The sequence below is a fragment of the Chiloscyllium plagiosum genome, unplaced genomic scaffold (assembly GCF_037043375.1).
Source record: "Chiloscyllium plagiosum isolate Xiang-an unplaced genomic scaffold, Cpla_swu_hap1 HiC_scaffold_2, whole genome shotgun sequence".
Classification (NCBI taxonomy): domain Eukaryota; kingdom Metazoa; phylum Chordata; class Chondrichthyes; order Orectolobiformes; family Hemiscylliidae; genus Chiloscyllium; species Chiloscyllium plagiosum.
In genome coordinates, this window is record NW_028270140.1 from 43,628,040 (window position 1) to 43,647,270 (window position 19,231).

A 19,231-nucleotide genomic window follows, 5' to 3' on the forward strand; every position below is an offset into this window, starting at 1 on the left:
ACATCGGCACCACTCCCCACCTTTTACTCCGCTATATCGATGACTATATCGGTGCCACCTCGTGCTCCCACAAGGAGGTTGAGCAGTTCACTAACTTTACCAACACCTCCCACCTGACCTCCAATTCACCTGGACCATTTCAGATACCTCCCTCCCCTTCCTGGATCTCTCCATCACCGTCTCCGGCGACTGACTAACCAAAGACATCTACTACAAGCCCACAGACTCCCACAGCTACCTAGACTACACCTCCTCCCACCCTACCTCCTGTAAAAACGCCATCCCTTATTCCCAATTCCTCCTCCTCCACCACATATGTTCCCAGGATGACCAATTCCACCTCAGAAAGTCCCAGATGACCTCCTTCTTCCATGATTGCAACTTCCCTTCCCATGTGATTGACAATGCCCTCCAGCGCATCTCCTCCACTTGCTGCACCACCGCCCTTGAACCCCACCCTTCCCAATGCAACAAGGACAGAACTCCCCTGGTCCTCACCTTCCATTATACCAACGTTCGCATACATCGCATCATCCTCTGCCACTTCTGCCACCTCCAGACTCCACCAACAAAGGTATATTTCCCTCCATACCTCTATCAGCTTTCCGAAAAGACCATTCCCTCAGTGACCCCTTGTTAGGTCCACACCCCCCACCAACCCACACCCCACTCCTGGCATCTTTCCCTGCCACCACAGGAAGTGAAAAACCTCCGCCCATACTACTGTCCTCATCTCGGTCCAAGGCCCCATGGGATCCTTCCATATCTGTCAGAAATTTACCTGTACTTCTAGCAATGCCATCTACTGCATCCATTGTACACAATGTGGTCTCCTCTACATCAGGGAGACAGGGCACCCTCTTGCAGATCATTTCAGAGAACATCTCTCGGACACCTGCACCCACCAACCCCGTCGTCCGTGGCTGAACATTTCAACTCCCCCTCCCACTCCGTCAAGGACATGCAGATCCTGGGCCTCCTCCATCGCCATACCTTAACCACCCGATGCCTGCAGGAAGAATGCCTCATATTCTGCCTTGAGATCCTGCAACCACACAAGATAAATGTGGAATTCAACAGCTTCCTCATTTCCCCTCCCCGCACATTATCCCAGTCCCAAGCTTCCAACTCAGCACCGTCCTCTGGACCTGTCCATCACTCCCCCCTCTGACCTATCAGCTTCTTCGTCACCTTTATCCACCTATTGCTTTCTCGGCTACTTTTCCCTCTAACCCTACCCCCTCCTAATTATCTCTCCACCCCGGCCCATATAACTCATTCCTGATGAAGGGCTTATGCCTGAAATATCGATTCTTCTACTCCTCGGATGCTGCCTGACCTGCTGTGCTTTCCCAGCAACGCACTCTCGACTCTGTTTAAATTGCAGTAAGCTTTTCATTGGCATATCGGCATAGGATGCTTTCATCAATCTGTCCTGAAGAACCAACGTCAGATTAGTTTAGGTTACTCTCCCTGAGGTTGTTGACGGTATGGAGTAGACAGCCAAATAGATCATTGCTCACTCAATTCCTTTTATATGAACTTGGCATCTGCCAGAAAGATGAACGTTCTTTGAGTCTCAATAAATTGATGTGAACCTTAACATACTGCTATAATGGACACGTCAGCTCCAATTACAGACTGGAAGTACATCATACCTTGAAACAAGAAACTGTAACCAAACAAAGAAGCTAGTCTTGTGAGTTGGATAATTCACTGGAGATATCTGTAGCACCAAGGATGATGGAAATTTATTGAGATAAACTTACAAATGAGTTAAAGCCCACCTTAGCATTATATCCCTAACTTTTAAACAATGTTTTGATCTCAGCTGATGGCAATACTGAATAAGTCAGATCCCAGATGGAAATCTGGCCTGATATGTCATTTCTTATTTTTTGTTTGGTTATTTAATGCAGCAGCCATTGCTGAAACATAATCACAGGAGGCTGCCAAGTTTTATTAACAAAAGGACAGAAGGTAATTATGAAAATGACACAAACAAAACAAAACATGGTATCTAGATATAGAACACAGCCTAGAAAGATCTTAAAACATAGTAAAACAAAGGTTTCAAACTATTTCCCAATACTATCAATTTACAGACAGTAACCTGCATCTCTCAATGCCTTCAGATTCCACTTAACTGATTTCTGACAGCTTCTTGGTTATGAAATGTGGACACAATTTGATTAGCCTTTTCCAAATCTGCCAACAAGGACTTTTCCACATCCGTGACAGCCTAAATTTTCTCAATTCTAATAATTTGTAGATTTCTAAACAAACTCTCTTTGGAAGCTACACAGACTAAAAGTTTCTACTGATGTGACTGTTTTGTCACTCAACTGTCCAATACTCCTGTTAGGAGGGAAAACTAAACTTGTTTCTGACCTGAGTCAAGTCTCCTCTGAATTGCCCCAAAACAAAAATTCAACTTCTAGATTTTCTGATCTCACAATAATTACATATTTAATAATTACAGCTCATGGCTTTCAGGTTTACCCAACGGTTTTAAACCGCTACAGAACAAACAAATTTCCATTGACACTACTGGGTTATTAAGTCACTGTTTCGGAAGGACGGTCTGACCTTGCTGACTTTTGTGAAGGGTTTTCTTAAAAGCATTTCGCTAAAGTCACCAACATCCATATTCCATCATATTGAATATCCAAAGTTCAAAACTAATATGTATAAAGTAGACTCCTTTCATCACAACAAAGAACTCAAAATACAATTTGACATTGGAGAATAAGGTGGAATTTGAAAGGCCACTATCAGTGGAATATCTATTACCTTCAATTTCCAACAAGGTGGCAGTGGAGTAGGGCTTCTGAACCCAGGGCTCATCCCCTTTGCTTCTCATTTCTTTTCTTCTTTCCCTCTCTTATATTTTATTTTCTCTTTCATTTTACTTACCTGTTGTTAAAGAGTTTGGTCATGGCGATGGCATCAGTGACAGGCTCGTGACAGTCGTCAATTGGCCCCAGTGCAGACTCGAGGCAGTATGTGAGTGAGCCCAGGGCAGACTTGAGGCAGTATGTGAGTGGGTTTAGTGCAGACTCGAGGCAGTATGTGAGTGGGTTTAGTGCAGACTCGAGGCGGTATGTGAGTGGGCCCAGTGCAGACTCGAAGCGGTATGTGAGTGGACCCAGTGCAGACTCGAGGCGGTATGTGAGTGGGTTTAGTGCAGACTCGAGGCGGTATGTGAGTCGGCCCAGTGCAGACTCGAGGCGGTATGTGAGTGGGTTTAGTGCAGACTCGAGGCGGTATGTGAGTGGGTTTAGTGCAGACTTGAGGCAGTATGTGAGTGGGTTTAGTGCAGACTCGAGGCGGTATGTGAATGGGCTCAACGCAGATTCGAGGCGGTATGTGAGTAGGTCCAGCGCAGATTCGAGGCAGTGTGTGAGTGGACCCAGTGCAGACTCGAGGTGGTTTATGAGTGGGCCCAGTGCAGACTCGAGGCAGTATGTGAGTGGGTTTAGTGCAGACTCGATGCAGTATGTGAATGGGCTCAACGCAGATTCGAGGCGGTATGTGAGTAGGTCCAGCGCAGATTCGAGGCAGTGTGTGAGTGGACCCAGTGCAGACTCGAGGCGGTATATGAGTGGGCCCAGTGCAGACTCGAGGCAGTATGTGAGTGGGTTTAGTGCAGACTCGATGAAGTATGTGAGTGGGCCCAGTGCAGACTCATGGTGGTATGTGATTGGGCTCTGTGCAGAATCATGCTGGTCAGTGAGTAGGCTCTGTGCAGACTTATCGCAGCAGCATTGGAGCCTTTGGGTTCATGGCAACATTTGCATCGATGAGATGGTCTTAGTGCCAACTGATGGCTGTCGTGGCAGAGGTGACTTTGGGTTCCCGGCAGCGTCTCAGTGCAGACGCATGGCGGTATGTGAGTGGGCCCAGTGCAAACTCGAGGCGGTAAGTGAGTGAGCCCAGTGTAGACTCAAGGCAGTATGTGAGTGGGCCCAGTGCAGACTCATGGCGGTAAGTGAGGGGCCCAGTGCCGACTCATGGTGGTATGTCAGTGGGCCCAGTACAGACTTGAGGTGGTGAGTGGGCTCAGTGCAGACTCATGGCGGTATGTGAGTGGGCTCAGTGCAGACTCGAGGCGGTATGTGATTGAGCTCAGTGCAGACTCGAGGCAGTGTGTGAGTGGGCCCAGTGCAGACTCGAGGTGGTATGTGAGTGGGCCCAGTGCAGACTCGAGGCAGTGCGTGAGTGGGTTAAATGCAGACTCGAGGCAGTATGTGAGTGGGCTCAGTGCAGACTCGAGGCGGTATGTGAGTGGGCTCTGTGCAGAATCATGCTGGTCGGTGAGTAGGCTCTGTGCATACTTATCGCGGCAACATTGGAGACTTTGGATTCTTGGCAATGTTTGCATCGATGAGGTGGTCTTAGTGCCAACTGATGGCTGTTGCGGCAGAGGTGACTTGGGGTTCCCGGCAGTGTCTCAATGCAGACTCATGGCGGTATGTGAGTGGGCTCAGTGCAAACTCGAGGCGGTAAGTGAGTGAACCCAGTGTAGACTCATGGCGGTAAGTGAGCGGGCCCAGTGCAGACTCATAGCGGTATGTGAGTGGGCCCAGTGGAGACTCAAGGCAGTATGTGAGTCGGCCCAGTGCAGACTCGAGGCGGTATGTGAGTCGGCCCAGTGCAGACTCGAGGCGGTATGTGAGTGGGCCCAGTGCAGACTCAAGGCAGTATGTGAATGGGCCCAGTACAGACTCGAGGCGGAATGTGAATGGGCCCAGTGCAGATTCGAGGCGGTATGTGAATGGGCCCAGTGCAGATTCGAGGCGGAATGTGAATGGGCCCAGTGCAGACTCGAGGCAGTATGTGAATGGGCCTAGTGCAGACTCGAGGCAGTATGTGAATGGGCCCAGTGCAGACTCGAGGCAGTATGTGAATGGGCCCCGTGCAGATTCGAGGCGGTATGTGAATGGGCCCAGTGCAGACTCGAGGCGGCATGTGAGTGGGCCCAGTGCAGAATTGAGGCGGCATGTGAGTGGGCCCAGTGCAGATTCGAGGCAGTATGTGAATGGACCCAGTGCAGACTCGAGGCGGCATGTGAGTGGGCCCAGTGCAGATTCGAGGCAGTATGTGAATGGGCCCAGTGCAGATTCGAGGCGGTATGTGAGTGGGCCCAGCGCAGACTCGAGGCGGTATGTGAGTGGGCTCAGCGCAGATTCATTGAGGTAGTGCCAGAGGTGAGTTTGAGCTCAGTGCGAGACCCTGCAGCATTGGCAGTGACCGCATTAGCGAGGTGGGCCCAAACCAGACTAACGGCAGCAGAAGATCTGAGTTTGGCCCGGTGTGGTATCCAGTGCCATCAGTGCCGTCTGCATTTGCAAAGTCCAGTGAGGACTCATAGTGGTGAGGGTTCGTGGAATCGAGATGATGCCGAAGAGTGGCAACTCTCATTCCAGTGGTGGTGCAGTGAAGGGTACATGTGCCTGGTCACCAGACCCATGGCCTATGGTGGAGCATTTAACAAGGGGGCTGTAAAGTTGAACACATTTTCTATATTTCTTTATCCTTCTGCCTTTCATATTCTCCGCTTTGGTTTATTTTTCTGGGTTTAAGCTGGCACCAAAGAGTGGCGACGGTATATAAACATTTTTCACTGTATTTTATAACTAAATATCAATAAATAAATCGAATCAAATGAAATCAATTTCCTTGCCAGTGTACCATTTCAGGAAGCCACTAGAAATCTCTGTGAAATCTCTCAGGCATCCACTCAGAAACATATAGAGGGAATGACTAATGCTGTCTTTACCGAAGCTCACTGATTAATTAATTTCCCTGCAAAGCAACGAGTTATGCAGCCAGGACAGCTTTGCTGCCATTGCAGGATTTACACATGTGCAGGGTGTGATTAGCAGTACGTTCTTGCCATCAGATTGCACTATTAGCAACCAGTGGCATTTATGTACACAACAGTTCCATTCTATGGACATTCAGATCACCTGTAACTGCATCAGCTGGATAATGCAGGTGTGTGCCTAGTATCCAGCGAGTTCCCACATGAAGGGATGGTTGGTCAGTGATAAAGGCTGTCTCTGAAACCCTGGCTCAGGACTTCAGTCAGGAATCCATAGACTGACACTGAGGGGAGGGACAAATCTGTGCATGCTTCCAAAGGGTTAATGTAGAACCCTTAATTAGGCGTCACCGCGCCTAACCCCGCCCCCCGGCCGAGTCCCGTCACCGCGCCTAACCCCGCCCCCCCGCCGACCTCTGTCCCCGCCCCCAGGCCTAACCCCGCCCCCACATCCAGCTCCAGTCCCACACCAGGTCCTAGATCCCCGCCCTGCCGTGTGTTCACCATCCCTCCGGACCTGCCCCTCTCTGAGGATGAGAGATCAGTCCTCAGGAGGGGTCTCACCTTCGTTCCCACACGTTCTCGGGTCAATGAATTCAATACACGGAGTGACATTGAATGATTCTTCCGCCGCCTTCGCCTCCGTGCCTTCTTTTTCAATCAAGACCCTCACCCACCCTCTGACGACCCCTTCTCCAACCTCCAACACACCCCGTCCACCTGGACACCCCATGCTGGCCTCCTACCTGCCCTCGACCTCTTTATTGCAAACTGCCGCCGCGATATTAACCGCTACCTGAACTCCCACACCCCTCCCACCCACTCCAACCTCTCACCCTCGGAACGCACAGCCCTCCACTCCCTCCGTTCCAACCCCAACCTCACCATCAAACCAGCTGACAAGGGAGGCGCAGTAGTAGTTTGGCGCACCGACCTCTACACCGCTGAGGCCAAACGCCAGCTCGCAGATACCTCCTCCTACTGCCCCCTTGACCATGACCCCACCCCCCACCACCAAACCATCATCTCCCAGACCGTCCATAACCTCATCACCTCAGGGGACCTCCCATCCACCGCCTCCAACCTCATAGTACCACAACCCCGCACCGCCCGCTTCTACCTCCTGCCCAAAATCCACAAACCTGACTGCCCCGGACGACCCATCGTCTCAGCCTGCTCCTGCCCAACCGAACTCATCTCCTCCTACCTCGACACGGTCCTGTCCCCATTAGTCCAAGAACTCCCCACCTACGTCCGTGACACCACCCACGCCCTCCACCTCCTCCAGGATTTCCGCTTCCCCGGTCCCCAACGCCTCATCTTCACCATGGACATCCAGTCCCTGTACACCTCCATCCCCCATCACGAAGGACTCAAAGCACTCCGCTTCTTCCTTTCCCGCCGTACCACCCAGTACCCTTCCACCGACACCCTCCTTCGACTGACTGAACTGGTCCTCACCCTGAACAACTTTTCTTTCCAATCCTCCCACTTTCTCCAAACAAAAGGAGTAGCCATGGGCACCCGCATGGGCCCCAGCTATGCCTGCCTCTTCGTAGGGTATGTGGAACAATCCATCTTCCGCAACTGCACTGGCCCCACCCCCCATCTTTTCCTCCGCTACATTGATGACTGTATCGGCGCTACCTCGTGCTCACACGAGGAGGTTGAACAGTTCATCCACTACACTAACACCTTCCACCCCGACCTCAAATTCACCTGGACAGTCTCGGACTCCTCCTTCCCCTTCCTAGACCTTTCTGTTTCTATCTCAGACGACCGAATCAACACGGACATCTACTACAAACCGACCGACTCCCACAGCTACCTGGACTACACCTCCTCCCACCCCGCCCCCTGTAAAAACGCCATCCCATTCTCCCAATTCCTTCGTCTCCGCCGCATCTGCTCCCAGGAGGACCAGTTCAAAATACGCACAACACAGACGGCCTCCTTCTTCAAGGACCGCAATTTCCCCCCCGACGTGATCGACGATGCCCTCCACCGCATCTCCTCCACTTCCCGCTCCTCCGCCCTTGAGCCCCGCCCCTCCAACCGCCACCAGGACAGAACCCCACTGGTCCTCACCTACCACCCCACCAATCTCCATGTACAGCGCATCATCCGCCGTCACTTCCGCCACCTCCAAACGGACCCCACCACCAAGGATATATTTCCCTCCCCTCCTCTATCAGATCCACACCCCCCACCGACCCAACCTCCACTCCCGGCACCTTCCCTTGCAACCGCAGGAGGTGCAACACTTGCGCCCACACCTCCCCCCTCACTTCTCTCCAAGGCCCCAAAGGAAACTTCCATATCCGCCACAGATTCACCTGCACCTCCACCCACATTATCTACTGCATCCGCTGCAGCCGGTGTGGCCTCCTCTATATTGGGGAGACAGGCCGCCTACTTGCGGAGCGATTCAGAGAGCACCTCTGGGCCACCCGGACGAACCAACCCAATCACCCTGTAGCACAGCATTTCAACTCCCCCTCCCACTCCACCGAGGATATGCAGGTCATTGGACTCATCCACCGCCAAACCACAACAACGCGACGGTCGGAGGAGGAGCGTCTTATCTTCCGACTGGGAACCCTCCAACCACAGGGGATGAACTTGGACTTCACCAGTTTCTTCATCCCCCCTCCCCCCACCTTGTCTCAGCCGAATCCCTCCAGCCCGGCACCGCCTTCCTGACCTGCAGTCTTCTTCTTGACCTCTCCGCCTCCACCCTACTCCGACCTATCACCCTCACCTTGACCTCTTTCCACCTATCACATTTCCAACGCCCCTCCTCCAAGTCCCTCCTCCCTACCTTTTATCTTCTCCTGCTGAACACTCTCTGCTCATTCCTGAAGAAGGGCCTGTGCCCGAAACATCGAATCTCCTGTTCCCTGGATGCTGCCTGACCTGCTGTGCTGTTCCAGCAATAAAGTTTCAGCTTTGATCTCCAGCGTCTGCAGACCTCACTTTCTCCTCCTTAATGTAGAACAGACCATAGGGCTTCTGAAAATTAGATTCAAATGTCTCACTCATCAAGTGGTGCAAGGCTGTGCACTCCAGTGTTTTACATCATTGCTATTTGCTGTGCTCTCTCCGAACAAAGAAGGGAAGTCTTGGGAGAGGAAGTGATGCAGGAGTGGGAGGTCTCCCACAAAGAAGAAGATGACACGAAGGAAGTTGTGATGACAAATCATGGCTGTCACAAACACTAGGATAACAAGGCTATGGTTCAATAAGCCAGAGAGGCACATGAAAAGCTCATAGTTGCCCTCTTTCAGTTTCTTTGACTGTTCTGTTTGTTATGGATCAGCTGGCTCAGAACGTCCCTGCATCTGCTATTTTGCAGACCTCATTGGCTGAGACTTCACAACTGAAGAACTATAATTACCAGACTCAAGACTTTAACTTTCACTCTCTGTCAACAGATGCGGCCAGACCCATCGAATTTCTCCAGCACTCTCTGTCTTTGATTCTTTCTACATCTACTCTGTTTATCTTTCTAAGAATTTGCAAGTTTCTATGCAATCACCCCTCAATTCAGCTAAACATAGGCCTAGTCCCCTCAATCTCTCCTGATTACATAGTCCTACTATCCCAGGAATCAGCTTGGTGAACCTCTGCTGCACTCCCTCCATGTCTATCCTACCTTAGGCAGGGGATCAAAACTCTGCACATACTCAGGGTGCAGTTTCATCAGCATTCCGTACAATTTTGTTGCTCCTGTACTCAAATCCTCATGTGATAAATGTGAAATATTATTTCTTTTTCCATGAATTATATGAATAAGTTTCACACTTTCAACAAGTGAACTGATAGGTACTTTAAAGAGTTAAAAGTTTGCATCCTATTACCCAGGAACTAATGCGTGATTTCATACAGCCACTTCAAACATTAGCTTCTCGATGTGTGTTCCATTTTGTTAATAGCTACATGGGGATATGTTTAATGGCAATAGAGTCTGTCATTTCGCAGTGCTTGATCTAAACTAATTGGAGCAATTTTGTTTGAAGGTTAACTCAAACAGTGTCTTGTTCTTTGCTGTTTAAAAACATACACAATTATTTTTGCAGTTAAAGGAAAAATACATGATTCGAAATGAATGACATAAAAGATTTAAAGACTGGTTAGATTACACACTTATTTATTCATATGATTGTGACATATGATTGTGAGCACAAGGCTAGACAGAATTAAATGCCAGAGGTACTCAGCGTGGTCAAACAACAAAGAAATGCATTTGATACCAATGCCTGAGTTATTGCTTGGGGTCTGGAGTGCAAATTCTGGTCATTTTACTGGCTCTGCAGGCCTGACCCTGTAAAAAGTAGCCCAGAAGATGGGATCTACCTTCTGGGGTTTGTAAAATTCTCTGGGAGCCAGGCTGGGTGGGCCCAGAATGAAAGTGGAGGATGTTGGACCTGGAGGTAGGCTGGCTGGAAGGCCTGCCTTGGTACACCGGTGTGTGTTGAAGTATCAAAAACATGTGTGAGACATGAAATAGCCTGACAAAGTCTGAGTTCCCACACTTCCCTGCTTTTTCCACATGCTCCTTAAGTCCAATTCAGGCCAAACTGTGTCACTGTGTGCTCCACCCAACACACACAGCCACCTTCCATGATACCTCATACACTCTATGTCAATTTTTGGTTTTCTGCCCAATCTCTTTGGCCCTTTATAATCCTCATGTTTATGAGGGATGCAAATTAGGGGAGATTTGTACTTTAAAACAATGACATTTCCTTTGATTGTGTGGTTAAAAATGTTGCTATTTATTCAGTCAATTTACATGGACTGTATAATTGGTATTATCACAACAGCTTTTTTGCAAGGGAATTGGCTTAGGGTTGGATAATTCAAATTTAAGTGCCTTTTGAAACAAATCTGTTCCCACAACAGTGCGATTTAATTCTTTATGTCTCAACCTATATCAGTGTAATATAACACAGCTCAATGTGCTTTATGTTTTTGAAGTCACAGTTAATAAACCATTTGGTATTGCTATTGATTTTGTTCTTTGTAATTATTTTGCGGGTGACTGCTTGAAGGCTTGAGAACTAGCTGAGTCAAAAGTCCAAATATAATCAGCCATCTTAACTATGAATTATTGGTTAGTTCAAAATGTTAATGGACATGGTTAGAAAGAATCTTAAAATGAATTAGATTTGGCATCTCAAATACAATTCTGCTTGTGATCTATCAAGATCTCGAATGTGAATTTAATCTCTGTTGTATAGTTGCACGCCATGTTAAGTGTACCTTATGCTCTCCTGGAAGTGTGTGCTGTGCTGGTAGCCATTTCTGATGTGACTTGGGCAGCATACCCTCTTGTGAAAGGTAGCCAGATGGGTGACCAACACATGTGCCAGCAGGAAGTATTGGGTCACTTTCATGATATATAACAAAGTCCTACCAGCGAATGTGACAATGGACTTTGTAATTTGGACCATGCAGATCCAGGTAATGAATTTGTATGCATTTTGCCAACAGGAAACCATGAGCTGCTAAACCGGCCCTGTACAAATCCATTTCTCACCAATCTTTGACTTCAGACATTAGAGCCTGATTTGAAGGACAGGCTGCACATGTTGCAGGCAAGATATTCAATTTCAAAGGAATTCTGCTATTGAAACATCTCTGGAAGTATTAAGAAGTGTTTCTGCAGATTTTATGGTGTTATAAGAATATGGGCTCTCAACACAATGCTGTTAGGCCTTCTGCTGAACACAATGGTACCTGAAAGCAGCACATAGGCAAATAGCAATGGAGAAGACACTCTGCCCTGGATGACAATCATGATGAATGGGGTTACAGCACCAAATCTGCATGCTATGCATCTCCAGTGGAATCAGAGCAGGCAGGTCACAATTCAACATTCCCACAGTGAGAAATTGGGATTGGCCAATTTCTAGATTAACTTCAAATGCATGGTTAAGTGATAAAATTGATTCTCAGCAACATTCCACATGGCTGATAAATTAGAAGAGGCCTTGTTCGATAATAGGACATGCATTTTATTTGATTCCAACATATGATGCTAAAGGAAGATGAAACATTGATTCGAAACTTATTATTCCTCACACTGAAGAATTACCAATGTCATTTTTAGCGCAATCCCAAAAGTACTAGTATTTCACCAAAGCTGCCAAAAAACAGGTCATCTGGGCACAATTCATAGGTGTTTCTGAGAGGGTGCTGAGAAAAAAATTGTTGCATGTTTTCTACATGACAAACATCAACCATCTCAAAATTAGCTGTTGATTTAAAAACACTCTGGGATATCCTAAAGTTTTGAAATGATCTGAAAAAGAAAATGAAATCTTTTGTTCCTTCTTTGCAGAGAAAGTCACCACTGGAGTTCACTTGCATATTCCTTGGTGGGTTGTTTTACCTGTAGTTGAGGGAGACCAATAAAAGGGATAATGTATGAATATCAGAAAAAACAAAGAGTGAAATTGTCATGAAAATTATGAGCATGATCATTTCGGCAACACGTGTTTCTAAAACAGTACCGCAAAAGAACTGTGGGAATATTTACTTTAACCCAATCTAATGATAGGTTTTGATATTTTCAGGGGGATCAAAGAAAGTGGAAAGGAGATCTTAATGGTTGGGTAACACAAGGGTAGATTTTTCTCGAAGCCCTACTGTAAACTGATTAATCTTTCTTCGAATCAATTTCTCAGGCACCAGCAAGATTAAGAGGGCACCTGACCATCAGGAGGATAGGCTTAAGACATCAGGCCATGCACACACACATAGGGAGTACAAAGGAAGGAAAGATCATGGGTTTGTCGTTGAAGGGGAATGACCTCACTAGAGATTCTGGAGTGATTGAGGTAAGAGTATAAATTGGGATGGACAGGCGGTTTATCAGGGAAAGCTCAGTCATGGATAGGATACATTGCATGGCAAAAGAGGTCAGTCAAGTATTGGAGAGTTCACGCTGGAGGCATAGACACTTGACTGCTAGGTAATGAGCAGAGAAGGGGGTAAAGTGTGGGGGGATCCTTGAAGGGTCCAGTCACGTGGAAACCAACATTTTAACTTACAGGTACAGAAAGAAACCCAACAGGCTGGCACTGAACATCAAAGTCGAGAGCATGGTGCTGCAAAACTACAGCAGGTCAGGCAGCATCTGAGGAGCAGGAGAATCGATGTTTTGGACATGAACCCTTCATCAGGAATGCTGAAACGTCTACTCTCATGCTCCTTGGATGCTGCCTGACCTGCTGTGCTTTTCTCGACTCTGATCTCCAGCACCTGCAGTCCTCACTTTCTCCTCGCTGAATATCAAATCCAGATAAAGCAAAACAAAAACCTCTTGAGAGGATGATGGTCATCTGCTCCTCAATCTCCCTCAGTTAAAAATAGAAACAGACATGATGGACATAAGTTCTGATCTGGTCAACAATTTTGGTTTGTTGTAAGTCCCCACCCCCTGCATCCTCTACATCCCTCACCCCCCCGCCTCATTTTACAAATATTAAAATTACACCCATAATATCCATTGTGCAGAATATGAGTTACAATCAGAAATTAAATATTAACACAAATTCTAAATGGGTTGTTTAGGATCCATTTGAAAATAACCCAACTATGACCAGTTCACCTCTGCCTTCTTAAATTTATATTTACACCAAGAATCAGGACATTGGTGAGGCTACACTTGGAGTATGTTATTAAACTGAAAAGAGTGAAGAAGAAATTTACAAGGATGTTGGTGGATTCAATGGTCTGAGTTATAGGTAGAGGCTGGACAAGCTATGTCTTTTTCCTTCAGAGCGTAGGAGTGAGGGGTTCTTATCGAGGTATTAAGCTCATGAGAGGCATGGATAGGGTGAATGCACTCACTCTTTTTCCCATATTTGGGAAGTCAAGGACCAGAGGGCATCAGTTTAAGGTTAGGGAGGAAAGAATAAAATAGAATCTGAGGCACAACTTTTATACACAGAGGGTGGTATGCATATGGAATGAGCTGACTGCGGCAGTGGTTGAGGTGGGCACATTAATAATATTTAAAAGGCATTTGGACAAATACATGGATAGGAAAGGATTATAAGGATATAGACCAGGTGCAGGGAAATGGGGTTAGTGTGGATGGACATTTTGATCAGTATGGACCAGTTGGGCCAAAGGCCTTGTCTCCGTGTTGTAGGATTCTATGATTCTATAATCAGTGCAAAATGTAAAGTCCACATTATGACTCATATACTGTCCAAGTCACGCATTCTTCCATAGCTGTATATATTACCTAAGCTTTGTAGCAAAGAACATTGTTATGTTGAAGTGTCTACTGCTGCTGGTGCTGCATGAAGCAGCTCCCAGCAGTAGACATGCTGCCATGTTAGTCCATGCTTTTCTGTCTTGCACCATCTGCACATATCCACTGTGGCTCATCTGCAACCATTCCATGACAGCCATTATTGAATACTGAAGTATCTAAATTAGCTATATGCACTAATATATGCCATTGTCAACTCTGACTGAACATATTCTCCTGGAAATATTGTCAAATTACTTCCCATAGCAAGTGCCTAGCCCATCTATCAACTTTAACCTCAATTCCATTATCTCATAACGAATAACCAAAAAACGTAATTGAAAATGTGACTAAAACACTTCACTATTTTTCACCCATGCTTCCAATAGCTTGTTGTTTAGCTGAAGTCACCATCTTACGCAGTAACTGAGTACACAGCAATTTTGACTACAGGTCGGGCAGCTAAATATGTGTATGTGTATGTAGATGATGTGACACTGTGAAGCTAGAAAGCTTTGAATAAGCCATTCTTGTAATTTTCAGTTTTCTTTGTCCCAGCAAATCACCTCCATTCCAAAATCCTTGAGCTTTTCTAATTTTGGCTTTTTCTGCATCTCCGAATTTAATCTCTCCACCATCGGCAGCTGCACCTTCCTATGTCCAGGCCATAGCTAAGCCTTGAAATATTCCTCCCCCTGCAAACATATCAAATTCTTGACCTCTACCCTCTCCATTAAAACATTCATTCAAGACACTACCTCTCCCATCCTAATATCTACTTTATTGGATCAGTGTTTTCTTTGTTAATCAGCCTGTTAAATGCCTTGAGATGTTTTAAAGTATTAAAGGCACTGCATAAATGTAGATGTTTCTTTCTGTACATTATTAACAGTAACTGAGACAAGTTGAATGAAGGCTTCAGGAGGAATTACCAAACTATATCAGGATGTGAATAGTAAAATGGAGGTGGACATTTTATGGGCTTTTGCAATGAAATATGCATTCTTTTGTTTAAACAGAAATGAGTGAAAATAAGACTTGTGATTTGATATTTAGTAAATCAATAGCAAATACCTATTTTTTTAAATAACTGGCCTTTACTGGTGGGAGAAGTGAATGCATTTTCACATTTTCTAATATAGTTCTTGCATCACAAATTAAAATTACTATTGCACGCCATATTATAATTTCTGTACGAAATGGAAGTGCCCATTCAAGGTTTCCTTCAATTAAGTGTGAAGTACCCTTGGTAACTCAGAAGTAAGTATTTTATGTGTTATTTTAGTGCCATAAATGTGAAATATGAGGTGTGTTTGAACTGAAACAGTGCCTGATGCTAGATTTAATGACACTGCAGATTTCAGATCTCTCTCATTACCTTCTTCTAACATTTGAGGGTGACCTGAATTGAAAACGCTTTTTGTCAGATTTAAGTGCCTAATGCAAATATTGACAGAACTGCATTGATGTCCCTGAGTTGCATAAAAGATCCTGAAGTCTCGCTTTCTTTCATGATCATTGGTCTCTGTACTTTCATTTATATATTGGCAACTTTAAAAAAAAATCTTTTAGGCATTTGTCTGGCAAGAAAAGCATTTATAGCCAATCCCTAATTGCCTTGGAGAAATGATGTGGACATGCCGGTGTCAGACTGGTGTGGACAAGGTCAAAAGTCACATGATACCAGGTTACAGTCCAATAGATTTATTTGAAATCACAAGCTTTTGGAGCGCAAACCCATCATCAGGTGAAATGAAGAGAGCGCCCAGGCACAGGTTTTATACTCAGATAGATCAAAATATCATACAAATGGTGTGAGTGGAGTGTCGACAGGCTGAATAATAAGTCTCTGCAGGTGATCAAGAGTGTCAGATGGTGTAAGCAAAGAGTCAACAGCTGGATAACAAGTGAAGGGATGATCTATAATCCAATTAATTGAGGCAGAGAAGGTAGTCCTGGAGATAAACCAAATGATTGGAATAACATGCTAGGTATAAGAGTCACATACCAAGGGTCTAACCAAAGTAGGAGAAAGTGAGGTCTGCAGATGCTGGAGATCAGAGATGGAAATGTGTTGCTGGAAAAGCGCAGCAGGTCAGGCAGCATCTAGGGAACAGGAGAATCGACGTTTTGGGCATTAGCCCTTCCTGAAGAAGGGCTAATGCCCGAAACGTCGATTCTCCTGTTCCCTAGATGCTGCCTGACCTGCTGCGCTTTTCCAGCAACACATTTCCACCTCTAACCAAAGTAACAAGGAGTCCAAAACTGTGCAGACTAATGAAGATACAGAGATCAAAACAAGTTATCAAGGTGATGGTGCCAAAGCAGGACAGAAAGGAAGATTTTACTGAACAGTATAGTGAATTCCCATGTACAGCGACATGAAACCAAGATCATGATTGATATATGGAACTTGGCTATCAGTTTCTGCTTGGCAATTCTGCTTGGTTTGTATCTCATAGACCGCCATGGAAGATGCTTACCCGAAGATCGGAGGCTAAATTTGACTGCTGAAGTGTTCCCCAACTGGGAGAGAGCATTCCTGTCTGGTAATTGTTGCATGGTGGTCATTTATTCACTGTCTTAGCATCTGCATGCTCTTGCCATTGTACTATGCCTCAGGGCATCCTTGTCTGCACATATGAGAGAGACAACATTGGCTGAGTCACATGAGTACACACCGTGTATCTGGTGGGTGGTGTTCCTACATGTGATGGTCGATGATTCGTAACCATGAAGACGGCCTCAACCGTGATCTTGGGTCACATCGCTCTACATGTAACCTCACCATATTATTTTGTAAAATCTTCCTTTCTGTCCTGATTTAGCATCATCACCTTGACAACTTGTTATGATCTAGGAGAAAGTGAGGACTGCAGATGCTGGAGATCAGAGCTGAAAATGTGTTGCTGGAAAAACGCAGCAGGTCAGGCAGCATCCAAGGAGCAGGAGAATCAACGTTTCAGGCAAGAGTCTTTCTTCAGCAACTTATTTTCAGCTCTGATCTCCAGCATCTGCAGTCCTCACTTTCTCCTAGAAGATTTTAACCTACTGCGAATCCTCTTGCAAGGATGCCTTCCTTGAAGAAGCTCTCTTCCTCCCTCTAAAAAAAATCCTGAGGAAGGGCTTATGCCCGAAACGTCGATTCTCCTGCTCCTTGGATGCTGCCTGACCTGCTGCGCTTTTCCAGCAACACATTTTCAACTTGTTATGATCTCTCTAATTAGTTTGTACCTTTTGAATTACTTGTTACTTGTTAGGGTTAAACCCTAAGCATGTGATTCTTATACCTTAGAATGTTATTCCAGTCACTTGGTTTGTCTCCAGCACCATCTCATTTTTAATTATTTGTCATTATCTCGCTGCCTCAATTAATTGGATTATAGATCATCTCGTCCTTGCTTTTCAGCTGTTGACACTTCACTCACACCATTTGTATGATCTTTGATCTCTTTGGTTATAAAGTCTGTGCCAAGGTATTCTCTTCACTTCACCAGACAAAGGGGCAGCACTCCAAAAGCTTGGACTTTCAAATAAACCTGTTGGACTATAACCTGGTGTGGTGTGACTTCTGACTTCGTCCACCCTAGTCCAACACCAATACATCCACATCATGCCTTGGCAAAGGTGTTGGTGACATATCTTCTTGAATTGCTGCAGTACACATCATGTAGGTACACCCACATCAGGAAGGGTGTCTCAGAAATTTAACAATGAAGGGATAGTGATATAGTGCCAGGTCAGGATGCGGTGAGGCTTGGAAGGATATATGTAGATGGTGGCATTCCCATACAAGTGTTACCCATGTCCATCTTGATAGAGAGGGCTCAGGTTTAGAATGTTGTTATCAGATCTTGCAGATGGTACACACTGCTACCACTGTGCGTCATTGGTGAAGAAAGTGAATGCTCAAGTGGTGAATGTGGTGCCAATCAAGCCAGAAGCTTTGCCGTGGGTGATATCAAGCTTCTTGAGTGCTATTGGAGCTACACGTATCTAGGGCAGAGGGGAATATTCCATCATACTCCTGACTTGTGTACATGGTGCACAGACTCTGGGGTGTCAGAAAGTAATATAGTGGATAGATAAAGAGTAACTCTTTCTTCTGCTTGGAGTTTCTAGGTTTCACAGACATGGCCAAAAACCTATGTCAGATCTTTCAGGAGTGAAATTAGGTGTGAAACAAATATTTGATGCAAATTTAGAACCCTGTTCCACAAACCGCAATTGACGCTAGACCAATTCTTAATTTTAAAACTGAGATTGATAGCTTGTTGTGAGCCAGAGGTAGTGAAGGATAAAAACATAGATGCAAGAAATAGGAGCAGAAATAGACCATTTGGCTCTTTCAAATTGCTTACCGTTCAACAATAGCATGAATGGTATTTTACCTTAGCTTCAAATTCCTGCATTATCCTCACATCTCTTAATTCCCTTAGTATTTAGATAGTTATCAATGTTTGATATGAACGCACATAAGGACTGATATATCTAACATAGCTAGAGCTCTCTGGGGTAGTGAATTTAATTATTCATATTCACTCCCATTATCCAGAATTCTAATTGACAAAGGGGAAGTCAATGGTGTATTGCTAATATTCATGGTTACTAATCCAAAGCGCTATCTAATGTTCTAGGGACATGAGTTCATGACCCACCATGGAGCTGTTGGAATTTAAGTTCAACTGATAAAATTTATAAATGAATGCTATTATAATTGTGACCACAGCATTGATTGTTGTAAAAATTCAATTTATTCACTGAAGTCATTTGGAGATGAAACCTGCCATCCCCATCTATTCTGACTTACATGTGATTCCAGAATCACATAATGTGGTTGACTCTTAACTACTTCTCTGAAATGACCCAGTAAGCTCCTCATTTCAAAAGCAATGAGGGTTGGTCAACAAGTTCTGGTCTTTCCACATCCATGAAAACATATTTCTTTTAAAAGAAGTCCCTTGCCTTAAATATCCATTGTATACAATTTACAGTGTTATGTAGGAGTATGTTGTGTATGTTAGTAGAAAGTATGCTGAAGATATGTACCTCATGGCAATGGTGTCATATGAATATAAACTGTAGAAGTGCAAGCTGCACAATGTCCACATGAAAGCTGTGTCCTCCCCTAGCAT